This window comes from Scyliorhinus torazame, chromosome 11 (assembly GCF_047496885.1).
Source record: "Scyliorhinus torazame isolate Kashiwa2021f chromosome 11, sScyTor2.1, whole genome shotgun sequence".
NCBI lineage: Eukaryota > Metazoa > Chordata > Chondrichthyes > Carcharhiniformes > Scyliorhinidae > Scyliorhinus > Scyliorhinus torazame.
This window is the reverse complement of record NC_092717.1, coordinates 201,945,808-201,959,409: the sequence shown is the minus strand read 5'-3', so window position 1 is coordinate 201,959,409 and position 13,602 is coordinate 201,945,808.

Sequence of the window (13,602 nt, the reverse complement as noted above, 5' to 3'; positions counted from 1 at the left end):
GGACACCGAGATCTCTCTGCTCATCTACACTGCCAAGAATCTTACCATTAGCCCAGTACTCAGTCTTCCTGTTATTCCTTCCAAAATGAATCACCTCACACTTTTCAGCATGAAACTCCATTTGCCACCTCTCAGCCCAGCGCTGCAGCTTATCTATGTCCCTCTGTAACTTGTAACATCCTTCCGCACTGCCCACAACTCCGCCGACTTTAGTGTCATCTGCAAATTTACTCACCCATCCTTCTACGCCCTCCTCCAGGTCATTTATAAAAATGACAAACAGCAGTGGCCCCAAAACAGATCCTTGTGGTACACCACTAGTAACTGGACTCCAGTCTGAACATTTCCCATCAACCACCACCCTTTGTCTTCTTCCAGCTAGCCAATTTCTGATCCAAACTGCTAAATCACCCTGAATCCCATGCCTCCGTATTTTCTGCAGTAGCCCAAGGAGGAGGAAACATGCTAAGGGGAGGACAAGGCATTCATGGCTGACGAGGGATGTCAAGGACAGCATAAAAGCTAAAGAAAAAGCATACAAAGTGGCGAGGATTAGTGGGAAGCCAAAGGATTGGGAAGCCTTTAAAAGCGAGCAGAGGACAACTAAAAAAGCAATAAGGGGGGAGAAGATGAAGTGAGTGCAAGCTAGCTAGTAATATAAAGGAAGATGGGAAGAGTTTTTTTCAATATATTAAAGGTAAGAGAGGCAAAAATAGACATTGGGCCACTGGAAAATGTGGCTGGAGAAGTAATAATAGGAAACAAAGAAATGGCAGATGAACTGAACAGTTACTTTGCATCAGTCTTCACGGTGGAAGACACCGGTGGGATGCCAGAGCTCCAGGAGAACCAGGGGGAAGAGGTGAGTGCAGTGACCATTACGAAGGAGAACGTTCAGGGTCAACGGAAAAGTCTGAAGGTGGATAAGTCACCTGGACTGGATGGACTACACCCGAGGGACCTAAAAGAGACAGCTGAGGAAATTGTGGTGGCATTGGTGATGTCTTTCAGGAATCACTGGAGGCAGGAAGGGTCCCAGAGGACCGGAAAGTGGCTAATGTAGCACCACTGTTTAAGAAGGGAGGGAGGCAGAAGACGGGAAATTATAGGCCGGTTAGCCTGACTTCAGTCATTGGTAAGATTTTTAGAGTTTGTTATTAAAGATGAGATCGCAAAGTACTTGGAAGTGCATGATAAAATAGGACTGAGTCAGCACGGCTTTGTCAAAGGGAGGTCGTGTCTGATAAATCTGTTAAGAGTTCTTTAAGGAGGTAACAAGGAAGTTAGACAAAGGAGAACCAGTGGACGTGATTTATTTAGATTTCCAGAAGGCCTTTGACAAAGTGCCGCAAAGGTGACTGTTAAATAAGTTAAAAGCCTGGCATAGATAGAGGATTGGCTGATTGCAGAAGGCAGAGAGTGGGGATAAAGGGGTATTTTTCAGGATGGCAGCCGGTGACTAGTGGTGTGCCTCAGGGGTCTGTGCTGTGACCACAACTTTTCACAATATACATTAATGATCTGGAAGAAGGAACTGAAGGCACTGTTGCTAAGTTTGCAGATGATACAAAGATCTGTAGAGGGACAGGTAGTATTGAGGCAGCAAGGGGGCTGCAGAAGTATTTGGACAAGCGAGGAGAGTGGGCAATGAAGTGGCAAATGAAATACAATGTGGAAAAGTGTGAGGTTATGCACTTTGGAAGGAGGAATTTTGGCATAGACTATTTTCTAAATGGGGAAATGCTTAGGAAATCCGAAGCAGAAAGGGACTTGGGAGTCCTTGTTCACGATTCTCTTAAGGTTAATGTACAGGTTCAGTCGGCAGTTAAGAAGGCAAATGCAATGTTAGCTTTCATGTCAAGAGGGCTAGAATACAAGACCAGGGATGCACTTCTGAGGCTGTATAAGGCTCTGGTCAGACCCCATTTGGAGTATTGTGAGCAGTTTTGGGCCCCGTATCTAAGAAAGGATGTGCTGGCCTTGGAAAGGGTCCAGAGGAGGTTCACAAGAATAATCCCTGGAATGAAGAACTTGTCGTATGAGGAATGGTTGAGGACTCTGGGTCTGTACTTGTTGGAGTTTAGAAGGATGAGGGGGGATCTTATTGGAACTTACAGGATATTGGGAGGCCTGGATAGACTGGACGTGGAGAGGATGTTTCCACTTGTAGGAAAAACTAGAACCAGAGGACACAATCTCTGATCCAAGGGACGATCCTTTAAAACAGCGATGAGGAGGAATTTCAGCCAGAGGGTGGTGAATCTGTGGAACTCTTTTCCGCAGAAGGCTGTGGAGGCCAAATCACTGAGTGTCTTTAAGACCGAGATAGATAGGCTCTTGATTAATAAGGGGATCAGGGGTTATGGGGAGAAGACAGGAGAATGGGGAGAAGAAAATATCAGACATGATTGAATGGCGGAGCAGACTCAATGGGCCGAGTGGCCTAATTCTGCTCCTATGTATTATGGTTTTATGGATTGGAGAGGAATTCCTGAGATTTGTCACCAATTTCCTAACATTTGCTTTGTCTCTCCCAGCAGGTTGTATAACTGGATAGGGGTGAGGTGCTGGTAAACGAAGCCTGCAACATATCTTGAAGGGACAAGCTGGATGGACCAATTCATTTTTCACTTGCTCTTTCTTTTGCATGTTTTTATGCTTAAAGGACAGAGAATTATATTTTCTTTCTCGTGCCCCTCTCTTTTGAAGCAAAAGGCATCTTTCTGGGTACAGGTGCGCAGGTGATAATATCTGGTAGCATCACACAAAAGTGGTCTTTCATCTCGAGTGAGTATTAACAACCTGTTACAGACAGATGGGGGATTAATCTAAACAAGCCCGATTTCTCCACTCACTGTCCGTCCATATACAGAAAGGGTTTTTTAAATTTGATTTCACCCCTGTATAAGTGGTGGTGCATTTTCCTCAACCCTTCATTGACCTAATCTATTATTAACCCTGCAGCAAACTCGAGATAAGGTAAGGCTTGGTTTATTCTACACACACAAAATGCATAAAGGGTTCTGCAACTTTCCACCCTTTTACATTCATCAGGTAAAAAAGGGATATGGGAAAGAAAGGGGTGCAGGGCAAAGGCCAGAATAAAAACAAGAATTATATTTTTGTATGAGTTCATTGAAGGTTCTTTCAGGTGGCGTTGTCTGTCAGAATTCCTGGCCTTGGTCCTAGCAACTCGGTTGGAGGTGAGTCCGCTGAAGGTGCAGCATTCTTGTGTCCTTAGTTTGCTCTGCAGGTGACATACTGGATTCTTTCTGGAGAGTCGGGCGTAATGCAGCCATTATATCGGCGCTTATACATTTTTTGGGACCTTGGGGAGTTTCTCCCCAGTCTAGTCCACAGTTAGAAAGTTTTTCAGCAGTGGGGAGCTGAACTCGCTGGTGAGACTGGCTCCTCAGAGATCGGGCTGCCAGTTTGAAAGGGTGCCCCAATCGCTAAATTAACTTGAGGGTCTGGCACACCCCTCACTCATGGGTAATGTCACCCCACCCCATACACATGGCCATTACCCCACACCGTCCCCAAGTGAGGATACCGCGCTATGGGCTACGAGGGCCCTCCTTTCAGGCCACCTCATCTGCCCCTTTCGGACCCCCCCACCCCTTTCACGACCCCCCACTCTTCACCCCCCCCACCCTTCATACACCCAGCATCTCCTCTTTCAGGGGCATGTCCCCACTCGAGCCCCAACCCTTGGCAGTGCCAGCTGGACACCCTGGGAGTACCACCCGGGCACCTTGGCAGTGCCAGGGTGGCAGTGCCCAGGTGAAAGAGAGAGAGCCTGGGTGCCACCTGCCATGTCGCTGACCACTCAGGGGTCTCCATTGGCTTGGGAGACTCTCCCAGGTGCCGTCACACCTGGTCCACGTTTGTATAGACCAGTGCTAAACAGCGCCTGCGTGATCTCTCACCGGGGAGCCGATTAGTTACTTTGAGGCTGTTAGATTGGGCTTACATCTCGCTAATGTGATGCCGATTGGTCTTAATTGGTGCCTCACCACATTTGGATGGGATCTGGAACCCCCCACCGGTAATGGGGCGGTTAGGTCACGAAGTGATCGTGCCCAGTTTGGATCCTGATTTTGGCCTCTCCTGCTATTTGATCAGCGCGCGCAGATCCATGCCGGGCGCAACACGGCCGTTAAATCGTGCCCACTAGGAACTATGACTGAACTTTCTCCTCCCTGAAGCCAATTGTGGCACATGGAATACCTGCAAACCCAGCACTGATCCAATTATATTACAGCTATGATCTTCGCTGAATAAACATGCTGAGGCATTGGGAAAACCTTGATCTGGTCTGTGTCAATCAAAGATGGATGAAGTTATAGTTGTATCTAGCTCATCTGTAAATGTTCCTGAGTTGCAAATAAACACTGTTACTAAATTTATTTTCCTCCCCATGGGTGAGGTAATCGCCATACTTGGATCATGTAACCAGCTTTCCCATTAGAGACAGATGGTGCCAACTAGATTCTGGTTATTATGTAGGCCATAATTGCTGGCAATCAGGCATTCATTTTCATGTTGGACTTGTGTGCTCTAACTGCCCTTTTACTGTCTCTTTTACTGTCCATTTAATATTGTTCATTAGTGAAAAGTGCCTCAAAGTGTACATAAATCTATTAGAAATGTCCATTTCTCATTATAGCCTAAACGCAGGATGACTATAACATGTTTTATGTATTTATTTTCTTTAAATAAAGTTTATAGACATCGTATCATTAGCATCATTTTTGCCAGGCTATTCGGATACAGCAACTTCAATATAATCTTTTCAATCTACTTGTCTCCTCGTACAATCATTGCTTAAGTAATAATATTTCTTTCAAATATTGACATTTCTGACATGCTGCAATTATTTGCAAACCTTAAAAATGTTCCTGGTAATTCACAAAACAACTTGGAGGCTGTGGGGGTGGCGTGGAAAAGATTTATTTTTGGTGCATGTCTACAAAACCTATTCCTTGGAATAGTAATACTGCTCGTAGTTCACAGGGGAACCCTTCCCTCAGGTTAGTAAGATAAAATTGGATGGTAGAAACCAAGGAACAGCACTAGGCGATTCAGTCTCTTGAGTCTTTTCCATCATTCAATTACATCATGACTGATCTCTACTTCAACTACACTTAATCTTCCATGTTCTATATCCATTCAAACTCCTTCCTCCTAACAGAAATCTTAGTCTATAGAATTTCAGTTGACCCAACATCCAGAACCTTCCGAGGGAGGTAAGTTCTGGATTTACACTACCCCCTGTTTGAAAAAGTTCTCCTGTTTTCAACCCGAAATGGCTCTGTTGTAATAAACATTTTGCACCCTCATGTTCTGTGTACTTGCCGTCAGAAGAAATAGTTGATTTGTTTCTCCCCTATCAAATGCTTTTACCATTTGAAACAACTCAACTAGAGCACCTTTAACCTTTTAAACTCAAGTTTATGCAACTTTTTCTTAACCTCTGAGCGGGAGCTCCCTCCCTAACTGGGCAATAAATGTTGGCCCTTCCATCAACAGTCACATCCAAAGAAAATATGAAAGAAACTGGTGACCCAGTATCAACCTGGTGAAGCTGCATTGTACTTACCATTCTCCCTGTGGTGACTGCCAAAAACAAAGCACAGTGCTTCTGATGAGGAGTGATTACGACAACACTGCTTCACTTTTATATTCCAACATTTTTGGGATAAAGGCCACTATTCCGTTAGTTTTTTAAAATTACTTTTGTTCCTGTAATGTCGCTATTAGTGATCTGTGCCTTTGGACAGAAACCATAATGTCACTTTCAACTTCATTCGTGGCTATCTGACAATACTCATGGAGCATGATGTCCATTTCTCTTACCATATGCATTACGTTACATTTCTCCATACTAAATTTCAGCTTACTGCCAAACTTTATGCAACTCATTTTCCCCAAATTACTCATTAGATTCAATTTGTAGTTTGGTTTTGCCAATTAGTGTGACATAAGTCCAGAAACTTCTTTCAGAAATGTTTTAATAGAGTTTTTTGTTTTATGAATTACAAAATAGACAAATCTATACAAACAAACCAAATACAATTTACAGAAAAAAATACATTAAAATTAACACCGACCCCCCCCCTCCTCCACAACTGACGGTGATCAATTCTGGATCCAATCTCGAGCCACCTGGATCCCCAAATATCTGATGCTAGATCTGGCTATGTGAAAAGGGAGCACTCCTAAGTTGGCTTCCCACCCCGGGGAGATTAATTGGAAAGTACTTACTATTTTCCAGATTTAATTTATATCCTGAAAAAGAGCCAAAACTCTTCAGTAGCTCCATTATGCCACCCAGAATGGAGATCGGGTCTGTCACGTAAAGCAAAAGGTTGTCAGCATACAGGGACACCATATGCTCCCCCCCCCCCCCCCCCCCGCCCTTCTGTAATTATCCCTTCCCACTTACCTGAGGCCCTCAAAGTTATGGCCCAAGGTTCAATCACCTCTAGATACTTAAATGTTTGCTCTCCTAGCACTGTCGCACAAAAACGGTCACTGTTTCTCCAGGACCCCTAATGGCTGAATGTAATTTATAGCACTGCATTATAATGGAGGGCAGAGGATTACAGTGGTTTCTCACTAGTTGCACTAATTGATCAAAGGATTTGGTGTCCGGGGCCTCTGGAGATGTTAGGCTTCTCACGACGCTTTCAATGTTCAACCTCCAAATTGACTAGATCAATTTTCCAGAATAGTGGCATAGCTATTTGACTGTGGTTGATTTTTAACCTTTTTGAAGGATACCGAGAGGCCACTCTTAACCCCTTCCAGAAGTTGACGACTTTCCATTGGATCTGGTGTATTTGGATTTTCAGAAAGCTTTCGATAAAATCCCACGTAAGAGGTTATTGTGCAAAATTAAAGAAGATTGGTTTGGGGATAATATGGATTGAGAATTGGTTAGCAGACAGGAGAAAGATTAGGAATATAAATGTGCATTTTGCGAAGTGGAAGGCAGTGACTAGTGAGGGGAGGGTGCCACGGGGATTATTGCTTGGACCCCAGCTTTTCACAATATATATCAACGAACAAGTCCGTAGTATAATGGAATATTCTACACTTGCCTGGATGAGTGAAGCTCCAACTGCACTCGAGAAGCTTGACGTCATTAGAATCCCTACAGTGCAGAAGCAGGCACAAGGGGTAATGGTCTCAGGATAAGGAGTAGGCCATTTAGGACTGGGATGAGGTTGAATTTTTCACTCAGAGGGTGGTGGTGCTGTGGAATTCTCCACCATGTCAGGCTGTGGCGGTCGAGTCACTGAATGTATTCAAGGAAATAAATAGATTTCCAGACACCAAAGGTAGGTGGAGAGGGAGGGAGTCTGGAGTTGAAATAAAGGATCGGCCATGATCATATTGAATGGTGGAGCTAGCTCGATAGGCTGAATGGTTTATTCCTGTTCCGATTTTCTCTTTGAATCACTGCAGCCTCAATATTCAAAAAGCTTGACACCATCTGAGATAATGTAAGTCATTTCACTGGGGCCCATTTAGTGGACATAAACTCCAACCCCTCCACTACTGGTGCATCGTAGTTGCAGTATGCATGATCTACAAGATGTACTGCAACAACTCACCAAGGTTACTTCAACAGCGGCTCTGTTCCCTGCAGACTTTACACTGAGAGGGATAAGATTAAGGTTTTGGTTGGCAGAACAGCATTGCTTCCAAGTTTCTCTCTTCATTGCATATCATCTTGACTCGAATATATGTCATCATCCCTTCATCATCACAAGGTCAGCACCTGGCCATTCCAAATCCAACACCATTGCGTGGGCATCATTAGCACAAAGACTTATGGTTCAAGAAGGACCGATATCTTGACTTCAGAACTAGGAATTGACAATACCACCATGCCACATTTGTTAATCTTAGACATGTCTTTATCATACTATTCAACTTGTCCTCTATTGAACTGTGATTAGACATCTGACATTCTCCCATTCCAATTAATTTTCTTAAACCACTGTCCTATTTCTGTGTTGAAATTATTCACCTAACCTCTTTACTTCAGTTTATGCTTTAGTTGCGCAGGGCATTGCTGCAACACATCTGGAGTATTGTGTACATTATTGGTCCTCTTATTTAAGGAACGATATAAGGAAAGATATTGAACTGGAAGCAGTTCAAGGAAGGTTTGGAAACATAGAAAATAGAAGCAGGAGGAGGCCATTCGGCCCTTCGAGCCTACTCCGCCATTCATTATGATCATGGCTGATCAACAAGGTCAATACCCTGATCCCATCTCCCCCCGCCCCCCCCCCCCCCCCCCCAATATCCCTTGATCACTTTAGCCCTAAGAGCTTTATCTAATTCCTTCTTGAAATGATATAACATTTTGGCCCCAACTACTTTCTTTGGTAGCGAATTCCAGATTCACCACTCGCTGGATGAATAGGTTTCTCCTCACCTCAGTCCTAAAAGGTTTATCCCTTATTCTCAAACTATGACCCCTAGTTCTGGACACCCCCCACCATCGGGAACATTCTTTCTGAATCTATCCTGTCTAATCCTGTTAGAATTTTGTTAATCCGACTAATACTTGGAATGTGTGGATTGTTTTACAGGAAAAGGCTGGACAGGATTGACTTTTATCTGCAGGAGTTTAGAAGAATAAGAGGTGATGTAACTGAAACATATATGATCCTGAGGGGGATTTGACAGGGTGGAAAGGATGTTCCTTCTTGTGGGAGAATCTAGAACTCAGGGTCACTGTTTCAAAATAAGGGTATGCTCATTTAAGGCAGAGGTGAGAAAAATATAGGGTGGGATTCTCCACTCCCGCGCCGAAGTGCCCACGCCGTCGTGAACGCCGTCGAGGTTCACGACGGCGCGAAACGGCCCCTATCCCGACCGATTCAGGGCCCGATAATGGGCTAGGAGTGGGGCCGCGTCATCTACAAGCGCCAGGCCTTGTCGCCGCGTAAAGGCAGCGCCGCATACATGATGCGGCCGGCGCCGCATAACTGCCATCACCCGCGCATGCGTGGTTGCCGTCCTCTCCGAGTCCGCAAGAAGATGGTGGACGGATCTTGCAGGGCCGCGGAAGGAAGGAGGTCCTCCCCCAGAGAGGACGGCCCGATGATCGGTGGGCACCGATCGCGGGCCATCCCACATTTGAGGTACCCCCTGGTGCAGGATTCCCCCCCCCCGCAGGCCACCCCCCCCAGCGTTCCCACGCTGTTCCCGACGGCAACCACCAGGTGTGGACGGCGCCAGGGGAAACCCGCCGTTTTGGGCTGGCCGCTCGGCCCATCCGGGCCTGAGAATAGCAGGGGTGCCGGAGAATCGCCATTTTGGGTGTCTCGGGCGATTCTCCGGCCTGCGGCCTGTGGAACTCGACAGGGCCATTCCCGCCGCTTGGGAGAATCGCGGGAGGGTGTCGGACCGGCGTCGCGGGAAATTCTGGCGGCCTAGGCGATTCTCCCAACCGGCGCGTGAGTGGAGAATCTCGCCCATATTCTCTCAGAGTTGTGAGACTTTGGAATTCTCTTTCTCAAAAGGGGGTCAAGGCAGAGTCTTTGAATATCTTTAAGGCAGAGGTAGATAGATTCTTGATAAAGGGGGTGAAAGTTTATCAGGGTCAGGCAGGGATGTGAAGTTGATGTTAAAATTAATTCAACCATGATCGTATTGAATGATGGAGCAAGCTGGAGGGGCCAAGTGACCTCCTGCTCCCAATGTGTACGTCGGGCAGATGTGGGTTCAGCCTATCAGTTGAGGAACTGATGGGAAACCCCTTATTTGGATATCATTTGGTTTCTGAAGGGGGGGGGGGGGGCCTGAAGGAATTAATTGTATGTCAGGCACTTCACTGGCCAGCTTCAGGCCTTTCTTAGGATTCAGGACCCCAGGGACAAATCGCTGGCTTTGAAAGGTGGACAATAAAAGCACTTCAAAGACACCATGAAGTTTACCTGATGGATGCACCATAGACGTCAATGCCTGGGAGACCCTTGCTCTGAAGAGGCCTACTTGGAGGAACCTCCTAATTGCAGGGACACAATTCTTTGAGGACATCCGACAGCAAGAGGAGGCCTGGAAAAGGAGCCTGAGAAAGGAATACCGGTAATCTAGAGTCCAAGGATCAATCCCACCTCTCGGAAACACCTGCAGTCGAAGATGCGGCTCTAGGATCGGGTTCATCAGCCACGCAAACACCCACAGAAGCCATGACCAGTAACACGGAATTTCATAGGTGGACAATCATGCTCGTTAGCGAGTGATCGCTGAAGAAGGAAAAGAAGACTTTAAAAAAAATTTGTTCATGGGATGTGGACGTCACAGGCTGTGCCACCATTTATTGCTGATCCCAATTGCCCTTGAGAGGCCAATTAATTCAGATAAAGCACCTTTGATTCTGGGCAGGAGGGGCTGGTTTAGGACAGTGCTAAACCGCTGGCTTTGAAAGCAGAATAAGGCAGGCCAGCAGCACGGTTCAATTCCCGTACCAGCCTCCCCGAACAGGCGTCGGAATGTGACGACTAGGGGCTTTTCACCGTAACTTCATTTGAAGCCTACTTGTGACAATAAGCGATTTTCATTTCAAAGACCACTCGCCAAGTGTTTAAGCCATTCAGAGGCTGGCAACTCCCCATGATAGGCAGCTCCACCAGGAATAGTGGGTGCTGCTGGTAATGCGCCACTAGAGGCCCAGGTGAATTATGGACCCAAGTCCAAAGGCGGGTGAGGGCAAGATGGGGGTCACAGGAGAGGGAGGATGTTGGAATCAAGGGCAGCGGAGGTAGCATTCAGTGGCCATTTCCCTGCCTGATGTCGGGAACGTGGCACTTCCCTAAGGTGAACTCTCCTCACCTTCAGAGGTCTCACCATGACAACTAATGACGTGTTGGATTTGCCTGTTGGCTTTCTTGAGGCAAGGGAAAGCTGTGTTACTCCTACTCAGTCCCCGAGTCACCATTAAATTCCAGTGGTTAATTGGTGTCAATTTGCTCAATAATGAGCCTAATTAACAATCCACTTCAAGTGGGCAAGTTTCCCCTATGCCCCGTTTCCACCTTCAACTTCATTGTGGGAGAATGTGCAGCTACAAGACAGATGTGTGGCCTCGCCCACAATTGTATTTAAGTTTATCATTCCGTGATTGCCAGCTTCCAAGGAAATCTGGATTTTGATGCCCTGAGTTACTGACCAAGTTAAAATGTTCCTGGTCTGTTGTGACTTTCCTGATACATCGAGCCCTATTTGGATATTCATTTTATATTGGTTTATTGAATCAGCTCATAGACAAAAAGGTAAAATGTAACTGATGCTGTGAATGCTAAGGAGGTTGGGCAGCATCTATAGAGAAACCACCTGACCTATTTCCAACATTTTGAATGCAGGCGACAGGTGGTGAGGGCACTGCGTCACTGCTATTGTGGAAGGCCCATCATTTTAAGTGCCTCTCAGACACTTAGCTGGACAGGGATGGGCCTTCCCTGGGATCTAGAAAATCAAGGTGGAAATCCCACGCTTGAGAGCTGTTACGCCATGAGTTCATGAAGACGATGGACATTTTTGTTTGTTAAAGCATAGAATATGGCCAATTTATCTTGACAAAATGGTGTTGAGGTGGTCAGGTAATTTCTTTTGCAATTTCTGTAGAGACAGGGATTAATTTCATGTCGGGAAAGCATTAAAATTTAAATGACTTTTTGGAGGCTTTCATTAAAAATTCATCAGGTTGCAAGAATTACTATTGCCTGGACATTTTCAGAAATTCAAATGTAATAGTTGCCCCAGACTGGGTGTCTGCAAATTTGAAATCCAGCAAAAAGGTGTGAAGGAACCAATTTATCCCAACAAGTTGTGAATGGCCATTATTCACCCCCATTGTGTGTCAAATTGCTCAGGTATCAACTCATTGTGTGGACAATTGGAACATTGATGCTGTTGTCACGTGACAGAAATTGGCTTTGTATAGCAGATCTCTTATTATTCTGAGAACAACCCAGTGAAGCCAATGTTAGAAAAAGAACCTCAAAGGAAAGAGATCTTGTCCTAAGAAGAAACTAAATATGCATCAAAAAAGTAAGCTGTGGCAAAGAAGTGGATCCTTTCTTTTACCTGCAATTATAATTTTGATTCAGGGGTTCAACCATAGCTTTCGACTGGAAGAAGCCAAATACCTGTTATTGCTTGGATTGAACCATTGTGAATTCATAATCATCAACCTCTGACCATCATTTTTGCTTCAGTGAACCAAAAAGAGAATTTTTGGACTTGCAACACTTCCAATGGCCATATTGAAAAAACAGCATAATAGTGACTTTTCAACTCTTCTTAAAAGGTATCAGTGCTTGCTATCTTTTTTTTATAAGCATCTTTTTTGTGTGTTTGTGTCCTGTGTGGATGAGTTGTTTTTTTCGTGATTTCACTGCAGGTGGTGCACAAATGAACATGTATCCTTTCCAGGGACAGTCAAGTATTTGAGGCATTTGTCCCATGTTGTTTGCTACTGGCAATGCTGTTGGCTTTGTATCCTTGATTCATGATATCTGTGCATGCAGTGCAGTCACTTGTGAATGGGCACTGCACCCCCCCCCCCCCCCCCCGCTCTCACAAGTTTGCAAGCAATCACTCACTTCCCACCTCCTGCTCCCCTCCCAATCATATGGCCCACCATGCCAAAGTAACCCTAACCTTTCCTGCTGAGAGTTCATCACCCTGATTCTTTCTTTATAGTTAAGCTTAATTACATAGTCTGTTCTTGAAAGTCACGGCACTCAAGGGGTTAAAACATTCCTCAAAATTACATTTTATTTCAGACAGTCCAGAGGTAGGAAAATGTGGGAATTACCCCACCTTTCTCCTCTGTCTGTAACAGAGCTGCCAACCAGTCAGAGACCACCAGCATAACCAGCAAGAATGGCGGCTGCTGCTACTAATGTGCCAAGGTCAAAATTGATGACAGAAAGAGGATCATGGGGAGGAGTATTGGCAAAGACAAGGGGTTTGTCTCCCAGCTAGCCCTCGACCTTCCCAATGCCAGGTCCTTCGATCAGACACAAAATACCTGGGGTTTGCGTTTTAGGCTTCCTGCATGGTAAGTCCACACCCGCCACCGGTTATACACCAGATTGGCAGCTATTTACTTATATCTTCATATTGTACTCTCATTCGAAGATCAGCCCTTCTTCTGGAGATTGCATAATGGATCAGTGCCAAAGGGAATACACTGTATATCCTTCATTACCCTGGACAAGCTCATTTACACTTACTACCACTCAATATTAAATGCTATTTTTCACATCACATTATTCTGTATTGCATCATGTTCAACTGAGGTGAAAGGCCATATTGGACTGACCAAGTGCTAAAGTTAATAAATTACAATGAATTAACAAGAAGTAATTTCATCTATTATTATTGATTCATAGAACATGGGTGTTGCAGGCAAAGATTTAATTTTTTCTCAGTTACAAATATAATGCAGAGTAGACAGGGCAAAACCATACTCCACCTCCTTGCTTGCTCCAAAAAATAATTCAAATTGAATCCAATTAATTGTCCCCACAAGAGACACACTAGATAAAGCTGATAAGAACAGGCATT